This window comes from Rana temporaria, chromosome 4, assembly GCF_905171775.1.
Source record: "Rana temporaria chromosome 4, aRanTem1.1, whole genome shotgun sequence".
Taxonomy (NCBI): domain Eukaryota; kingdom Metazoa; phylum Chordata; class Amphibia; order Anura; family Ranidae; genus Rana; species Rana temporaria.
This window is the reverse complement of record NC_053492.1, coordinates 158,517,642-158,534,976: the sequence shown is the minus strand read 5'-3', so window position 1 is coordinate 158,534,976 and position 17,335 is coordinate 158,517,642. Positions and strand designations below refer to the sequence as shown.

General features: G+C 47.2%; 15 non-coding genes and 3 pseudogenes across 15 annotated transcripts; all 18 read left to right on the top strand.

Moving 5' to 3' along the window:
- Positions 1–496: 496 nt before the first annotated feature.
- Positions 497–611, top strand: LOC120938774. The gene has a single exon (XR_005749219.1). It is a non-coding gene; the product is annotated as a U5 spliceosomal RNA (small nuclear RNA).
- A 700-nt stretch (positions 612–1,311) lies between these two features.
- LOC120938279 lies at positions 1,312–1,426 on the top strand. Its single transcript, XR_005748918.1, has one exon. It is a non-coding gene; the product is annotated as a U5 spliceosomal RNA (small nuclear RNA).
- Positions 1,427–1,842: 416 nt separating this feature from the next.
- Positions 1,843–1,957, top strand: LOC120938182. The gene has a single exon (XR_005748825.1). It is a non-coding gene; the product is annotated as a U5 spliceosomal RNA (small nuclear RNA).
- An 829-nt stretch (positions 1,958–2,786) lies between these two features.
- LOC120938371 lies at positions 2,787–2,900 on the top strand. The gene has a single exon (XR_005748999.1). It is a non-coding gene; the product is annotated as a U5 spliceosomal RNA (small nuclear RNA).
- Positions 2,901–3,460: 560 nt separating this feature from the next.
- On the top strand, positions 3,461–3,575 carry LOC120938169. Its single transcript, XR_005748812.1, has one exon. It is a non-coding gene; the product is annotated as a U5 spliceosomal RNA (small nuclear RNA).
- Positions 3,576–4,272: 697 nt separating this feature from the next.
- Positions 4,273–4,387, top strand: LOC120938176. Its single transcript, XR_005748819.1, has one exon. It is a non-coding gene; the product is annotated as a U5 spliceosomal RNA (small nuclear RNA).
- Positions 4,388–5,085: 698 nt separating this feature from the next.
- LOC120938294 lies at positions 5,086–5,200 on the top strand. The gene has a single exon (XR_005748932.1). It is a non-coding gene; the product is annotated as a U5 spliceosomal RNA (small nuclear RNA).
- Positions 5,201–5,760: 560 nt separating this feature from the next.
- LOC120938357 lies at positions 5,761–5,868 on the top strand (annotated as a pseudogene).
- Positions 5,869–6,290: 422 nt separating this feature from the next.
- LOC120938175 lies at positions 6,291–6,405 on the top strand. The gene has a single exon (XR_005748818.1). It is a non-coding gene; the product is annotated as a U5 spliceosomal RNA (small nuclear RNA).
- A 700-nt stretch (positions 6,406–7,105) lies between these two features.
- On the top strand, positions 7,106–7,220 carry LOC120938293. The gene has a single exon (XR_005748931.1). It is a non-coding gene; the product is annotated as a U5 spliceosomal RNA (small nuclear RNA).
- A 422-nt stretch (positions 7,221–7,642) lies between these two features.
- On the top strand, positions 7,643–7,750 carry LOC120938356 (annotated as a pseudogene).
- A 284-nt stretch (positions 7,751–8,034) lies between these two features.
- Positions 8,035–8,148, top strand: LOC120938370. The gene has a single exon (XR_005748998.1). It is a non-coding gene; the product is annotated as a U5 spliceosomal RNA (small nuclear RNA).
- Positions 8,149–9,247: 1,099 nt separating this feature from the next.
- On the top strand, positions 9,248–9,362 carry LOC120938152. Its single transcript, XR_005748795.1, has one exon. It is a non-coding gene; the product is annotated as a U5 spliceosomal RNA (small nuclear RNA).
- A 730-nt stretch (positions 9,363–10,092) lies between these two features.
- On the top strand, positions 10,093–10,207 carry LOC120938213. The gene has a single exon (XR_005748853.1). It is a non-coding gene; the product is annotated as a U5 spliceosomal RNA (small nuclear RNA).
- Positions 10,208–10,905: 698 nt separating this feature from the next.
- Positions 10,906–11,020, top strand: LOC120938815. The gene has a single exon (XR_005749258.1). It is a non-coding gene; the product is annotated as a U5 spliceosomal RNA (small nuclear RNA).
- A 695-nt stretch (positions 11,021–11,715) lies between these two features.
- Positions 11,716–11,830, top strand: LOC120938172. The gene has a single exon (XR_005748815.1). It is a non-coding gene; the product is annotated as a U5 spliceosomal RNA (small nuclear RNA).
- A 422-nt stretch (positions 11,831–12,252) lies between these two features.
- LOC120938158 lies at positions 12,253–12,367 on the top strand. Its single transcript, XR_005748801.1, has one exon. It is a non-coding gene; the product is annotated as a U5 spliceosomal RNA (small nuclear RNA).
- Positions 12,368–12,752: 385 nt separating this feature from the next.
- LOC120938479 lies at positions 12,753–12,891 on the top strand (annotated as a pseudogene).
- The last annotated feature ends 4,444 nt before the right edge of the window (positions 12,892–17,335 follow it).

Here is a 17,335-nt window from a genome sequence, read left to right as displayed (position 1 = left end):
TTGTTGGTGGTAAACGTGGCCTAGAAAACAATTTGATCGTCTTGATCCGCCTACGCATATATTTGCCATAAATTCTATGGCCGTGTGCCTTATATTGTTCTGATGAAGCTGATTGTTACGCATGCCTGCTGATTCCTGCCCCCATGCAGCTGCACAGATATGCAAATTAGGGTGTCTTGGAGTCACCATGAGTTGAACAGCGTCTGTGTTCTGCCAGGCCGTGCGTCTTATATTGTTCTGATGAAGCCGATTGTTACGCGTGCCTGCTGTTTCCTGCCCTCATTCAGCTGCACAGACATGCAAATTAGGGTGTCTGGGAGTCACCATGAGTTGAACAGCGTCTGTGTTCTGCCGGGCCGTGCGTCTTATATTGTTCTGATGAAGCCGATTGTTACGCGTCCCTGCTGATTCCCGCCTCCATGCAGCTGCATAGACATGCAAATTAGGGTGTCTGGGAGTCACCATGAGTTGAACAGCATCTGTTTTCTGCCGGTTTATACTCTGGTTTCTCTTTAGAATGAATACATCTTTTGCCTTTTGTTAAAGATTTCTGTGGAGAGGAACAACCATGAGTTTTGGTGAATTTTTTTATGCCTGGCTAATGCTGGGCTTCCTTGGTGAAAGATAGTTTGAGTTCCTTTGATTCGGAAAGTCGCGCAGACAGCGTTAATGTTGTTGTTGGTGGTAAACGTGGCCTAAAAAACAATTTGATCGTCTTGATCCACCTACGCATATATTTGCCATAAATTCTATGGCCGTGTGCCTTATATTGTTCTGATGAAGCTGATTGTTACGCATGCCTGCTGATTCCTGCCCCCATGCAGCTGCACATACATGCAAATTAGGGTGTTTTGGAGTCACCATGAGTTCAACAGCGTCTGTGTCCTGACGGGCCATGCGTCTTATATTGTTCTGATGAAGCCGATTGTTACGCATCCCTGCTGATTCCCGCCTCCATGCAGCTGCACAGACATGCAAATTTGGGGGTGTTTGGGAGTCACCATGAGTTGAACAGCATCTGTGTTCTGCCGGGCCGTGCGTCTTATATTGTTCTGATGAAGCCGATTGTTACGTGTGCCTGCTGACTCCCGCCCCCATGCAGCTGCACAGACATGCAAATTAGGGTGTCTGGGAGTCACTATGAGTTGAACAGCGTCTGTGTTCTGCCAGGCCGTGCGTCTTATATTGTTTTGATGAAGCCGATTGTTACGTGTTCCTGCTGATTCCGGCCTCCATGCAGCTGTATAGACATGCAAATTAGGGTGTCTGGGAGTCACCATGAGTTGAACAGCACCTGTGTTCTGCCGGGTTATACTATGGTTTCTCTTTAGAATGAATACATCCTTTGCCTTTTGTTAAAAATTTCTGTGGAGAGGAACAACCATGAGTTATGGTGAATTTTTTTATGCCTGGCTAATGCCGGGCTTCCTTGGTGAAAGATAGTTTGAGTTCCTTTGATTCGGAAAGTCACGCAGACAGCGTTAATGTTGGTGGTAAACGTGGCCTAGAAAACAATTTGATCGTCTTAATCCACCTACGCATATATTTGCCATAAATTCTATGGCCGTGTGCCTTATATTGTTCTGATGAAGCTGATTGTTACGCATGCCTGCTGATTCCTGCCCCCATGCAGCTGCACAGACATGCAAATTAGGGTGTCTGGGAGTCACCATGAGTTGAACAGCGTCTGTGTTCTGCCGGGCCGTGCGTCTTATATTGTTCTGATGAAGCCGATTGTTACGCGTGCCTGCTGATTCCCGCCCCCATGCAGCTGCACAGACATGCAAATTAGGGTGTCTGGGAGTCACTATGAGTTGAACAGCACCTGTGTTCTGCCGGGTTATACTCTGGTTTCTCTTTAGAATGAATACATCTTTTGCCTTTTGTTAAAAATTTTAGTGGAGAGGAACAACCATGAGTTTTGGTGAATTTTTTTATGCCTGGCTAATGCCGGGCTTCCTTGGTGAAAGATAGTTTGAGTTCCTTTGATTCGGAAAGTCACGCAGACAGCGTTAATGTTGTTGTTGGTGGTAAACGTAGCCTAGAAAACAATTTGATCGTCTTAATCCTCCTACGCATATATTTTCCATAAATTCTATGGCCGTGTGCCTTATATTGTTCTGATGAAGCTGATTGTTACGCATTCCTGCTGATTCCTGCCCCCATGCAGCTGCACAGACATGCAAATTAGGGTGTCTGGGAGTCACCATGAGTTGAACAGCGTCTGTGTTCTGCCGGGCCGTGCGTCTTATATTGTTCTGATGAAGCCGATTGTTACGCGTGCCTGCTGTTTCCTGCCCTCATTCAGCTGCACAGACATGCAAATTAGGGTGTCTGGGAGTCACCATGAGTTGAACAGCGTCTGTGTTCTGCCGGGCCGTGCGTCTTATATTGTTCTGATGAAGCCGATTGTTACGCGTCCCTGCTGATTCCGGCCTCCATGCAGCTGCATAGACATGCAAATTAGGGTGTCTGGGAGTCACCATGAGTTGAACAGCACCTGTGTTCTGCCGGGTTAGTTTGAGTTCCTTTGATTCGGAAAGTCATGCAGACAGCGTTAATGTTGTTGTTGGTGGTAAACGTGGCCTAGAAAACAATTTGATCGTCTTGATCCACCTACGCATATATTTGCCATAAATTCCATGGCCGTGTGCCTTATATTGTTCTGATGAAGCTGATTGTTACGCATGCCTGCTGATTCCTGCCCCCATGCAGCTGCACAGATATGCAAATTAGGGTGTCTGGGAGTCACCATGAATTGAACAGCACCTGTGTTCTGCCGGGTTATACTATGGTTTTCTTTAGAATGAATACATCCTTTGCCTTTTGTTAAAAATTTCTGTGGAGAGGAACAACCATGAGTTTTGGTGAATTTTTTTATGCCTGGCTAATGCCGGGCTTCCTTGGTGAAAGATAGTTTGAGTTCCTTTGATTCGGAAAGTCACGCAGACAGCGTTAATGTTGTTGTTGGTGGTAAACGTGGCCTAGAAAACAATTTGATCGTCTTGATCCACCTACGCATATATTTGCCATAAATTCTATGGCCGTGTGCCTTATATTGTTCTGATGAAGCTGATTGTTACGCATGCCTGCTGATTCCTGCCCCCATGCAGCTGCACAGATATGCAAATTAGGGTGTCTTGGAGTCACCATGAGTTGAACAGCATCTGTGTTCTGCCGGGCCGTGCGTCTTATATTGTTCTGATGAAGCCGATTGTTACGTGTGCCTGCTGACTCCCGCCCCCATGCAGCTGCACAGACATGCAAATTTGGGGGTTTTGGAGTCACCATGAATTCAACAGCGTCTGTGTCCTGCCGGGCCGTGCGTCTTATATTGTTCTGATGAAGCCGATTGTTACGCGTCCCTGCTGATTCCGGCCTCCATGCAGCTGCATAGACATGCAAATTAGGGTGTCTGGGAGTCACCATGAGTTGAACAGCACCTGTGTTCTGCCGGGTTATACTCTGGTTTCTTTTTAGAATGAATACATCTTTTGCCTTTTGTTAAAAATTTCTGTGGAGAGGAACAACCATGAGTTTTGGTGAATTTTTTTATGCCTGGCTAATGCCGGGCTTCCTTGGTGAAAGATAGTTTGAGTTCCTTAGATTCGGAAAGTCACGCAGACAGCGTTAATGTTGTTGTTGGTGGTAAACGTGGCATAGAAAACAATTTGATCGTCTTGATCCACCTATGCATATATTTGCCACATATTCTATGGCCGTGTGCCTTATATTGTTCTGATGAAGCTGATTGTTACGCATGCCTGCTGATTCCTACCCCCATGCAGCTGCACAGACATGCAAATTAGGGTGTCTTTGAGTCACCATGAGTTTAACAGCGTCTGTTTTCTGCCGGGCCGTGCGTCTTATATTTTTCAGATGAAGACGATTGTTACGCGTGCCTGCTGTTTCCTGCCCCTATTCAGCTGCACAGACATGCAAATTAGGGTGTTTGGAGTCACCATGAGTTGAACAGCATCTGTGTTCTGCCGGGCCGTGCGTCTTATATTGTTCTGATGAAGCCGATTGTTACGTGTGCCTGCTGACTCCCGCCCCCATGCAGCTGCACAGACATCCAAATTTGGGGGTTTTGGAGTCACCATGAATTCAACAGCGTCTGTGTCCTGCCGGGCCGTGCGTCTTATATTGTTCTGATGAAGCCGATTGTTACGCGTGCCTGCTGTTTCCTGCCCTCATTCAGCTGCACAGACATGCAAATTAGGGTGTCTGGGAGTCACCATGAGTTGAACAGCGTCTGTTTTCTGCCGGTTTATACTCTGGTTTCTCTTTAGCATGAATACATCTTTTGGCTTTTGTTAAAGATTTCTGTGGAGAGGAACAACCATGAGTTTTGGTGAATTTTTTTATGCCTGGCTAATGCCTGGCTTCCTTGTTGAAAGATAGTTTGAGTTCCTTTGATTCGGAAAGTCACGCAGACAGCGTTAATGTTGTTGTTGGTGGTAAACGTGGCATAAAAAACAATTTGATCGTCTTGATCCACCTATGCATATATTTGCCACAAATTCCATGGCCGTGTGCCTTATATTGTTCTGATGAAGCTGATTGTTACGCATGCCTGCTGATTCCTACCCCCATGCAGCTGCACAGACATGCAAATTAGGGTGTCTTGGAGTCACCATGAGTTAAACAGCGTCTGTGTTCTGCCGGGCCGTGCGTCTTATAGTTTTCTGATGAAGCCGATTGTTACGCGTGCCTGCTGTTTCCCGCCCTCATTCAGCTGCACAGACATGCAAATTAGGGTGTTTGGGAGTCACCATGAGTTGAACAGCATCTGTGTTCTGCCGGGCCGTGCGTCTTATATTGTTCTGATGAAGCCGATTGTTACGTGTGCCTGCTGACTCCCGCCCCCATGCAGCTGCACAGACATGCAAATTAGGGTGTCTGGGAGTCACTATGAGTTGAACAGTGTCTGTGTCCTGCCAGGCCGTGCGTCTTATATTGTTCTGATGAAGCCGATTGTTACGTGTTCCTGCTGATTCCGGCCTCCATGCAGCTGTATAGACATGCAAATTAGGGTGTCTGGGAGTCACCATGAGTTGAACAGCACCTGTGTTCTGCCGGGTTATACTATGGTTTCTCTTTAGAATGAATACATCCTTTGCCTTTTGTTAAAAATTTCTGTGGAGAGGAACAACCATGAGTTTTGGTGATTTTTTTTATGCCTGGCTAATGCCGGGCTTCCTTGGTGAAAGATAGTTTGAGTTCCTTTGATTCGGAAAGTCACGCATACAGCGTTAATGTTGTTGTTGGTGGTAAACGTGGCCTAGAAAACAATTTGATCGTCTTGATCCACCTACGCATATATTTGCCATAAATTCTATGGCCGTGTGCCTTATATTGTTCTGATGAAGCTGATTGTTACGCATGCCTGCTGATTCCTGCCCCCATGCAGCTGCACAGATATGCAAATTAGGGAGTCTGGGAGTCACCATGAGTTGAACAGCGTCTGTGTTCTGCCGGGCAGTGCGTCTTATATTGTTCTGATGAAGCCGATTGTTACGCGTGCCTGCTGTTTCCTGCCCTCATTCAGCTGCACAGACATGCAAATTAGGGTGTCTGGGAGTCACCATGAGTTGAACAGCGTCTGTGTTCTGCCGGGCCGTGCGTCTTATATTGTTCTGATGAAGCCGATTGTTACGCGTCCCTGCTGATTCCGGCCTCCATGCAGCTGCATAGACATGCAAATTAGGGTGTCTGGGAGTCACCATGAGTTGAACAGCACCTGTGTTCTGCCGGGTTATACTCTGGTTTCCTTTTAGAATGAATACATCTTTTGTTAAAAATTTCTGTGGAGAGGAACAACCATGAGTTTTGGTGAATTTTTTTATGCCTGGCTAATGCCGGGCTTCCTTGGTGAAAGATAGTTTGAGTTCCTTTGATTCGGAAAGTCATGCAGACAGCGTTAATGTTGTTGTTGGTGGTAAACGTGGCCTAGAAAACAATTTGATCGTCTTGATCCACCTACGCATATATTTGCCATAAATTCCATGGCCGTGTGCCTTATATTGTTCTGATGAAGCTGATTGTTACGCATGCCTGCTGATTCCTGCCCCCATGCAGCTGCACAGATATGCAAATTAGGGTGTCTTGGAGTCACCATGAGTTGAACAGCGTCTGTGTTCTGCCGGGCCGTGCGTCTTATATTGTTCTGATGAAGCCGATTGTTACGCGTCCCTGCTGATTCCCGCCTCCATGCAGCTGCATAGACATGCAAATTTGGGTGTCTGGGAGTCACCATGAGTTGAACAGCATCTGTGTTCTGCCGGTTTATACTCTGGTTTCTCTTTAGCATGAATACATCTTTTGGCTTTTGTTAAAGATTTCTGTGGAGAGGAACAACCATGAGTTTTGGTGAATTTTTTTATGCCTGGCTAATGCCTGGCTTCCTTGTTGAAAGATAGTTTGAGTTCCTTTGATTCGGAAAGTCACGCAGACAGCGTTAATGTTGTTGTTGGTGGTAAACGTGGCATAAAAAACAATTTGATCGTCTTGATCCACCTATGCATATATTTGCCACAAATTCCATGGCCGTGTGCCTTATATTGTTCTGATGAAGCTGATTGTTACGCATGCCTGCTGATTCCTACCCCCATGCAGCTGCACAGACATGCAAATTAGGGTGTCTTGGAGTCACCATGAGTTGAACAGCGTCTGTGTTCTGCCGGGCCGTGCGTCTTATAGTTTTCTGATGAAGCCGATTGTTACGCGTGCCTGCTGTTTCCCGCCCCCATTCAGCTGCACAGACATGCAAATTTGGGGGTGTTTGGGAGTCACCATGAGTTGAACAGCATCTGTGTTCTGCCGGGCCGTGCGTCTTATATTGTTCTGATGAAGCCGATTGTTACGTGTGCCTGCTGACTCCCGCCCCCATGCAGCTGCACAGACATGCAAATTTGGGGGTTTTGGAGTCACCATGAATTCAACAGCGTCTGTGTCCTGCCGGGCCGTGCGTCTTATATTGTTCTGATGAAGCCGATTGTTACGCGTTCCTGCTGATTCCGGCCTCCATGCAGCTGTATAGACATGCAAATTAGGGTGTCTGGGAGTCACCATGAGTTGAACAGCACCTGTGTTCTGCCGGGTTATACTATGGTTTCTCTTTAGAATGAATACATCCTTTGCCTTTTGTTAAAAATTTCTGTGGAGAGGAACAACCATGAGTTTTGGTGATTTTTTTTATGCCTGGCTAATGCCGGGCTTCCTTGGTGAAAGATAGTTTGAGTTCCTTTGATTCGGAAAGTCACGCATACAGCGTTAATGTTGTTGTTGGTGGTAAACGTGGCCTAGAAAACAATTTGATCGTCTTGATCCACCTACGCATATATTTGCCATAAATTCTATGGCCGTGTGCCTTATATTGTTCTGATGAAGCTGATTGTTACGCATGCCTGCTGATTCCTGCCCCCATGCAGCTGCACAGATATGCAAATTAGGGAGTCTGGGAGTCACCATGAGTTGAACAGCGTCTGTGTTCTGCCGGGCAGTGCGTCTTATATTGTTCTGATGAAGCCGATTGTTACGCGTGCCTGCTGTTTCCTGCCCTCATTCAGCTGCACAGACATGCAAATTAGGGTGTCTGGGAGTCACCATGAGTTGAACAGCACCTGTGTTCTGCCGGGTTATACTCTGGTTTCCTTTTAGAATGAATACATCTTTTGTTAAAAATTTCTGTGGAGAGGAACAACCATGAGTTTTGGTGAATTTTTTTATGCCTGGCTAATGCCGGGCTTCCTTGGTGAAAGATAGTTTGAGTTCCTTTGATTCGGAAAGTCATGCAGACAGCGTTAATGTTGTTGTTGGTGGTAAACGTGGCCTAGAAAACAATTTGATCGTCTTGATCCACCTACGCATATATTTGCCATAAATTCCATGGCCGTGTGCCTTATATTGTTCTGATGAAGCTGATTGTTACGCATGCCTGCTGATTCCTGCCCCCATGCAGCTGCACAGATATGCAAATTAGGGTGTCTGGGAGTCACCATGAGTTGAACAGCACCTGTGTTCTGCCGGGTTATACTATGGTTTTCTTTAGAATGAATACATCCTTTGCCTTTTGTTAAAAATTTCTGTGGAGAGGAACAACCATGAGTTTTGGTGAATTTTTTTATGCCTGGCTAATGCCGGGCTTCCTTGGTGAAAGATAGTTTGAGTTCCTTTGATTCGGAAAGTCACGCAGACAGCGTTAATGTTGTTGTTGGTGGTAAACGTGGCCTAGAAAACAATTTGATCGTCTTGATCCACCTACGCATATATTTGCCATAAATTCTATGGCCGTGTGCCTTATATTGTTCTGATGAAGCTGATTGTTACGCATGCCTGCTGATTCCTGCCCCCATGCAGCTGCACAGATATGCAAATTAGGGTGTCTTGGAGTCACCATGAGTTGAACAGCGTCTGTGTTCTGCCGGGCCGTGCGTCTTATATTGTTCTGATGAAGCCGATTGTTACGCGTGTTACGAGTTTTGGTGAATTTTTTTATGCCTGGCTAATGCCTGGCTTCCTTGTTGAAAGATAGTTTGAGTTCCTTTGATTCGGAAAGTCACGCAGACAGCGTTAATGTTGTTGTTGGTGGTAAACGTGGCATAGAAAACAATTTGATCGTCTTGATCCACCTATGCATATATTTGCCACAAATTCTATGGCCGTGTGCCTTATATTGTTCTGATGAAGCTGATTGTTACGCATGCCTGCTGATTCCTACCCCCATGCAGCTGCACAGACATGCAAATTAGGGTGTCGGAGTCACCATGAGTTGAACAGCATCTGTGTTCTGCCGGGCCGTGCGTCTTATATTGTTCCGATGAAGCCGATTGTTACGTGTGCCTGCTGACTCCCGCCCCCATGCAGCTGCACAGACATGCAAATTTGGGGGTTTTGGAGTCACCATGAATTCAACAGCGTCTGTGTCCTGCCGGGCCGTGCGTCTTATATTGTTCTGATGAAGCCGATTGTTACGCGTGCCTGCTGTTTCCTGCCCTCATTCAGCTTCACAGACATGCAAATTAGGGTGTCTGGGAGTCACCATGAGTTGAACAGCGTCTGTGTCTGTGTCACCATGAGTTGAACAGCGTCTGTGTTCTGCCGGGCCGTGCTTCTTATATTGTTCTGATGAAGCCGATTGCTACGCGTCCTTGCTGATTCCGGCCTCCATGCAGCTGCATAGACATGCAAATTAGGGTGTCTGGGAGTCACCATGAGTTGAACAGCACCTGTGTTCTGCCGGGTTATACTCTGGTTTCTTTTTAGAATGAATACATCTTTTGCCTTTTGTTAAAAATTTCTGTGGAGAGGAACAACCATGAGTTTTAGTGAATTTTTTTATGCCTGGCTAATGCCGGGCTTCCTTGGTGAAAGATAGTTTGAGTTCCTTTGATTCGGAAAGTCACGCAGACAGCGTTAATGTTGTTGTTGGTGGTAAACGTGGCCTAGAAAACAATTTGATCGTCTTGATCCACCTACGCATATATTTGCCATAAATTCTATGGCCGTGTGCCTTATATTGTTCTGATGAAGCTGATTGTTACGCATGCCTGCTGATTCCTGCCCCCATGCAGCTGCACAGATATGCAAATTAGGGTGTCTTGGAATCACCATGAGTTGAACAGCGTCTGTGTCTGTGTCACCATGAGTTGAACAGCATCTGTGTTCTGCCGGGCCGTGCGTCTTATATTGTTCTGATGAAGCCGATTGTTACGTGTGCCTGCTGACTCCCGTCCCCATGCAGCTGCACAGACATGCAAATTTGGGGGTTTTGGAGTCACCATGAATTCAACAGCGTCTGTGTCCTGCCGGGCCGTGCGTCTTATATTGTTCTGATGAAGCCGATTGTTACGCGTGCCTGCTGTTTCCTGCCCTCATTCAGCTGCACAGACATGCAAATTTGGGTGTCTGGGAGTCACCATGAGTTGAACAGCGTCTGTGTTCTGCCGGGCCGTGCTTCTTATATTGTTCTGATGAAGCCGATTGTTACGCGTCCCTGCTGATTCCGGCCTCCATGCAGCTGCATAGACATGCAAATTAGGGTGTCTGGGAGTCACCATGAGTTGAACAGCACCTGTGTTCTGCCGGGTTATACTCTGGTTTCTTTTTAGAATGAATACATCTTTTGACTTTTGTTAAAAATTTTTGTGGAGAGGAACAACCATGAGTTTTAGTGAATTTTTTTATGCCTGGCTAATGCCGGGCTTCCTTGGTGAAAGATAGTTTGAGTTCCTTTGATTCGGAAAGTCACGCAGACAGCGTTAATGTTGTTGTTGGTGGTAAACGTGGCCTAGAAAACAATTTGATCGTCTTGATCCACCTACGCATATATTTGCCATAAATTCTATGGCCGTGTGCCTTATATTGTTCTGATGAAGCTGATTGTTACGCATGCCTGCTGATTCCTGCCCCCATGCAGCTGCACAGATATGCAAATTAGGGTGTCTTGGAATCACCATGAGTTGAACAGCGTCTGTGTTCTGCCGGGCCGTGCGTCTTATATTGTTCAGATGAAGCCGATTGTTATGCGTCCTTGCTGATTCCCGCCTCCATGCAGCTGCATAGACATGCAAATTAGGGTGTTTGGGAGTCACCATGAGTTGAACAGCATCTGTGTTCTGCCGGGTCGTGCGTCTTATATTGTTCTGATGAAGCCGATTGTTACGTGTGCCTGCTGACTCCCGCCCCCATGCAGCTGCACAGACATGCAAATTTGGGGGTTTTGGAGTCACCATGAGTTCAACAGCGTCTGTGTCCTGCCGGGCCGTGCGTTTTATATTGTTCTGATGAAGCCGATTGTTACGCGTCCCTGCTGATTCCGGCCTCCATGCAGCTGCATAGACATGCAAATTAGGGTGTCTGGGAGTCACCATGAGTTGAACAGCACCTGTGTTCTGCCGGGTTATACTCTGGTTTCTCTTTAGAATGAATACATCTTTTGCCTTTTGTTAAAAATTTCTGTGGAGAGGAACAACCATGAGTTTTGGTGAATTTTTTTATGCCTGGCTAATGCCGGGCTTCCTTGGTGAAAGATAGTTTGAGTTCCTTTGATTCGGAAAGTCACGCAGACAGCGTTAATGTTGTTGGTGGTAAACGTGGCCTAGAAAACAATTTGATCGTCGTGATCCACCTATGCATATATTTGCCATAAATTCTATGGCCGTGTGCCTTATATTGTTCTGATGAAGCTGATTGTTACGCATGCCTGCTGATTCCTGCCCCCATGCAGCTGCACAGACATGCAAATTAGGGTGTCTTGGAGTCACCATGAGTTTAACAGCGTCTGTGTTCTGCCGGGCCGTGCGTCTTATATTTTTCAGATGAAGCCGATTGTTACGCGTGCCTGCTGTTTCCTGCCCCCATTCAGCTGCACAGACATGCAAATTAGGGTGTTTGGGAGTCACCATGAGTTGAACAGCATCTGTGTTCTGCCGGGCCGTGCGTCTTATATTGTTCTGATGAAGCCGATTGTTACGTGTGCCTGCTGACTCCCGCCCCCATGCAGCTGCACAGACATGCAAATTTGGGGGTTTTGGAGTCACCATGAGTTCAACAGCGTCTGTGTCCTGCCGGGCCGTGCGTTTTATATTGTTCTGATGAAGCCGATTGTTATGCGTCCCTGCTGATTCCGGCCTCCATGCAGCTGCATAGACATGCAAATTAGGGTGTCTGGGAGTCACCATGAGTTGAACAGCACCTGTGTTCTGCAGGGTTATACTCGGGTTTCTTTTTAGAATGAATACATCTTTTGCCTTTTGTTAAAAATTTCTGTGGAGAGGAACAACCATGAGTTTTGGTGAATTTTTTTATGCCTGGCTAATGCCGGGCTTCCTTGGTGAAAGATAGTTTGAGTTCTTTTGATTCGGAAAGTCACGCAGACAACGTTAATGTTGTTGTTGGTGGTAAACGTGGCCTAGAAAAGAATTTGATCGTCTTGATCCACCTACCCATATATTTGCCATAAATTCTATGGCCGTGTGCCTTATATTGTTCTGATGAAGCTGATTGTTACGCATGCCTGCTGATTCCTGCCCCCATGCAGCTGCACAGATATGCAAATTAGGGTGTCTTGGAGTCACCATGAGTTGAACAGCGTCTGTGTTCTGCCGGGCCGTGCGTCTTATATTGTTCTGATGAAGCCGATTGTTACGCGTCCCTGCTGATTTCCGCCTCCATGCAGCTGCATAGACATGCAAATTAGGGTGTCTGGGAGTCACCATGAGTTGAACAGCACCTGTGTTCTGCCGGGTTATACTCTGGTTTCTTTTTAGAATGAATACATCTTTTGCCTTTTGTTAAAAATTTCTGTGGAGAGGAACAACTATGAGTTTTGGTGAATTTTTTTATGCCTGGCTAATGCCGGGCTTCCTTGGTGAAAGATAGTTTGAGTTCCTTTGATTCGGAAAGTCACGCAGACAGCGTTAATGTTGTTGTTGGTGGTAAACGTGGCCTAGAAAACAATTTGATCGTCTTGATCAACCTATGCATATATTTGCCACCTATTCCATGGCCGTGTGCCTTATATTGTTCTGATGAAGCTGATTGTTACGCATGCCTGCTGATTCCTACCCCCATGCAGCTGCACAGACATGCAAATTATGGTGTCTTGGAGTCACCATGAGTTGAACAGCATCTGTGTTCTGCCGGGCCCTGCGTCTTATATTGTTCTGATGAAGCCGATTGTTATGCGTGCCTGCTGATAGCTGCACAGACATGCAAATTAGGGTGTCTTGAAGTCACCATGAGTTGAGTAACTTACCTGGCATGGGAGACACCATGATCATGAAGCTGGTTCTCCCAGGGCGAGCCTCGTCCATTGCACTCTGGCCGTGCTGATCGTGGTGTCTTCCCTGTCGCTTCTCGGCCTTTTGGCTAAGATCAAGTGTAGTCTCCACTGCCTGATTCTTAGTCAAGAGGTGTCTGGGGTACCCGGAGGTCGGCCTCTATGGAGGGCCCCCCTTGCTGCTATTGGCCCGAGGCATAGTCCCCAGACAACGAGTTGCGATCGCCTCTCCCTGCCATCCATGTGGTGGGGGTGGGATCGGTGGGCGAGAGGATGATTGGGCCTCCTAATGCACCGAATACTTTAAGACTGGCCGTGGCCGAGTCTAAACGTGAAGCTGTTGGCTTGCATTTTGTCCAGAAGAAGTTGGTTGAGGAACTTTTTGGGATAGTGAGAGAAAGCATTTTTTGCGTGTAGTGTTTCCCCACCACCGGTTTGTATGACGTTACATTCTGGAAGAAGGAAGATCTGCAGACATGCCTGCTTCGGAAGGGAGAGAAGGAGGGCCATGAACTATTGGATGGGATCATGTTCCTGTCGAGTGAGACGACTGTGCGGCTCCCCATCACTGTGCATATGTACAACCCTTTTGTACGTGATGGGGATATCGCTGCCTTTTTGCATAGGTACTGCGAGTCAGTTTCTGCGGGCGTGAAACTGAAGATAGTTTTCGGTACCTTTAATGGGCAGCGTAGATTCTGGGTCACCTTCCAGGCGGACAAGGAAGGGGTCAGTGGCGTCCGGCACCCCCCCCAAACCTTCTCCATAGGGCATAACCGTGGTTACCTGTGGTACCCTGGCCAACCACTTTTCTGCAGGCAGTGCTTCGCTTTTGGGCACACGAAGAACCAGTGCGAGGCCGGGTTGACCTGCCGTAACTGCTTCAAGCAGGGTCACGGGGCGAGCCAATGTCCAGAGAGTAAGAGCTGCCACAGAGCCGAACCCACCTGGCTAGGCAGTGCCCGAAGGTTTCAAAGCCTGGAGAAACATCTGAATCCACAACCGTGGTGGCGGAAGTAAGATCAGTGGAGGCTCCAGCAGCGGTTGTGGAGAGATGGGTACTGTCGTACGCAGATGTGGCCAGGGGTCCTCCGGCTGCCGCGGTGAACTCCTGCGACCAGACCACAGGGCTACCCGAGGAAGTAGGGGTGCGGGCTGATGCCTGCCCACCTATGGAGGGTGAGCCCGGTCCCTCCCCTCTGGATGCCGTGGGGGAGGAAGGGACCTCTTCTCTTCCCGAGAGGAGTGTCCCTGACAACCTCATGGCGGAGGGGAGCGGTATGGAGTCGGAGGACCCCGAGGAGGAGGGGATGGAAGTGGGGCAGCCTTCCTTGAAAAGGAAGATGGAGGGAGCCGACGGCCCTACTTCCTCCCAGGCTATTGGCTCTTTTCCAGACTCCCCGGGCCCCGGGTCATCTGAAGCAGTGGTCGACTCGGACTCCTCACAAGCACCATCATATGTGAGCACTGGTCAGGTGTCCAGCCTGCAGGACGTGATGGGGTACTGCAGGTCCGACCCCGGGGAGAAGGGGATGAAGAAGGAGGAGAAGAAGACCGGGGGGGTAAGTCCTGGTTCAAGGGTGAGCCACCGCACCCGGAACAGAACCGGTAAGGCCGGGAAAAAAGAAAAAATCCTGACAGGAGTATGATCCCTATCTAATTTTTTATGGCCTTACGGGTATCTTCCCTCAATTGCAAAAGCATTGGGACGTCCTGTAGGCAGGCAGCAGTATTTAAGATCTCGGTTGTGCTGCTGACATTTTCTGCCTACAGGACTGCAATTTGAGGGAAGACCCGCCCACCGCAAAGTGGGATCAGGGGGTTGCGGTGTGGTCCTTCGGCCGAAGCAGGTGTACGGGTGTGGGGGTACTTTTTAAAAATAGGAGGATTAAGGTTTTAAGGAAGGTGGAGGTGGAGGTGGGGAGGTGTTTGTGTGTTTTTTTAGAATATGGGAGTATGTGTTTTAAGTTGTTTTGTGTGTACGCACCTGTGGAGAAGAAAGGAAGGCTGGACCTGTGGGAGAAAATTAAGTTTTTTTGGGGGGGGGAGGGATCCGGTGATTGTGTGTGGGGATTTTAACTGTATTTTACGCAAGGGGGATAGGTGTGGGGCTGGTGGTGGGGATATTGATAAGTCGGGGAAGGAGTTGGGTGAGGTTTTAAGTTTGTTTGGTTTGAGGGATGTGGGTGAAGGTGGTGGTTTTACATATTTTAGTGATTGGGGAACCGTACAATCACGTATTGATTTTTGTTTTATTTCCAAAAATTTGCAGGCACAAGATTTTACTGTCACACGGGAGCCTTTCTCGGACCATGGTAGGATCGAATGTGTTGTAAGTATGGATCCAGAGGTAACGTATGGTAAAGGTGTATGGAGGTTGAATGTGGAGTTGTTGGAAGATGAGAATGTGAAAAGAGATGTATGGGGTGTTTTTTGGAAGACTGAAGAGGAGGCGGAATGATTTTTTAAGTGTGATTGAGTGGTGGGAATGGGTAAAAGTGCAGATAAAGAGTTTTTTTGTGAGGAAGGGGTGTGAGATTGCAAGGAAGGAGCGTGAGGTGTATGAATGGTGGCTGAAGAGGTTAGAATATTTGGAGGAGCTGAGAGAATGGGGAGAGGATGTGGGGTGTGATTTGGTGGAAGCAAGAAGAAAATTGAGAGTGTTTATGGAACGAAGAGGGAGAGAGATTATGTCACAAGCGAGGATGGTGGTGAAAGAGAAGGATGAGAAGTGCACACGGTTTTTCTTTAAGAAGGTGTATGGTGGGAGAGTGGATTTGTCAAGTGTGTTGGATGAGAATGGGCTGGAAGTGATTGGGAAGGAGAGAGTGAGAGAAGAAATTTGTAAGTTTTATGCGGAGTTGTATAAGGAGAAGAAGAGGGATGCGAGAGTTGAGAAGGATGTGTTGAAGCAGGTGGAGATGTGTTTGGATTTGGATGATAAGAGTATGTTAGGGGAGAAAGTGAGTAAGGAGGAAGTTGATGAATGTCTTGGGAGTATGAAGAAAAGGAAAACGCCTGGTAGTGATGGTTTGCCTGTTAAGTTTTATTGTGCGTTTTGGGATGTGATTGGTGATTGTGTGTATGAGATGGTGATGAAAGTTCTGGAAGTTGGGAGGATGCCTGATTCTATGATGAAAAGTGTGATTGTTTCATTGTATAAGAAAGGAGATAAGCGTGAGTTGAAAAATTGGAGGCCTATATCGTTGTTGAATGTGGATTATAAGGTTGTGGCGAAAGTGTTGGCAAATAGGTTGCGTGCGGTAGCGGAGAAATTGGTGGGAGAGGAGCAAGTGTGTGCGGTGCCTGGGAGGTCGATTGCAGAAAGTTTGGTGAGTCTGAGGGATGTGTTGTGGTTATGTAAGGAGAGGAAGCAGGAGGTGGCTGTGTTGGCTGTGGATTTTGAGAAAGCGTTTGATAGAGTGTCACATGAGTTTATGTTTAAAGTGTTAAGGAGAATGGTGATACCTGAGGTTCTGATTGGGTGGATTAAGTGTTTGTATAGAGGTATGGTAAGTAAGGTGTTGCTGAATGGATGGCTGACCAATGACATTAGCATTGGGTCAGAAGTGAGACAGGGATGCCCGTTGTCGCCTGTTTTGTTTGTCTGTGTAATTGAGCCGTTGTTGAGGATGTTGGCAAAAGATAAGTGTGTGAGGGGAGTGGAGGTTCCTGGGAGTGGGGGTAGAGTATTGAAGGTGATTGGATATATGGATGATGTTACTGTGGTTTGCAAGGATATAGTAGGGTTAAGAAGGGTGAAACTATTGATTGAGATTTTTTGTATGGCAAGTGGGTTTTGTGTGAATATGGAAAAGAGTGAGTGCAAGTTGTTTGGGGTGTGGGGAACAGTTGAACAATGTGGTTGGAAGTTTTGTGTTGGAGGATTGAGGATTTTGGGTGTTAAGTTTGATGGAGATTTGTATGGAAGAGAGAGTTGGCAGGATGTTTTGGCAAGAGTGAAAAAGAAAACTGATTTCTGGTCTCTAAGGACTTTATCGTTGAATGGGAAAGTGTTGGTGGAGAAAGCTGTGTTGATGCCGATTTTGTTGTTTTTGTATTATGTGTTTCCAGCGCCTGATAGAGTGATGAAGCAGATTATGAGAGTGTGTTTTTCGTTTTTTTGGTCGTCGCGGATGGAGAAATTGAAGAGAGAGAAAGTGATGAAAGGTGCAATGAATGGTGGGAAAGGAATGGTGAGTATTGAGAAGTTTCTGGTGGTGAAGTATGTAAGTATGTGTGTGAGATTAAGTGAGAAAGAGAATATTGCAGGATGTATGGTGAGATATGCTGGGGGGAGTGTGTTGCGGAAATGTAAGTTGTGTGTGGTGGATTTGAGGAAGCCCAGTGCTTTAACTGGGCCGGAACGCAGCGGTACTCAGTACCGCCACTTCCAAAAATGGCCCTGGAGAGTACCAGCACCTCTCCGTGCGCCCAGTACGTGGGTTTCCCGTACCGGAACGCACTTCACCCAGGCAGCGTATATCGTGTGCAGGAGGAAGAGCAGGTGAGACGAGCAGGGGCGGACTGGGCCGGGGGAGGGGGAGGAGA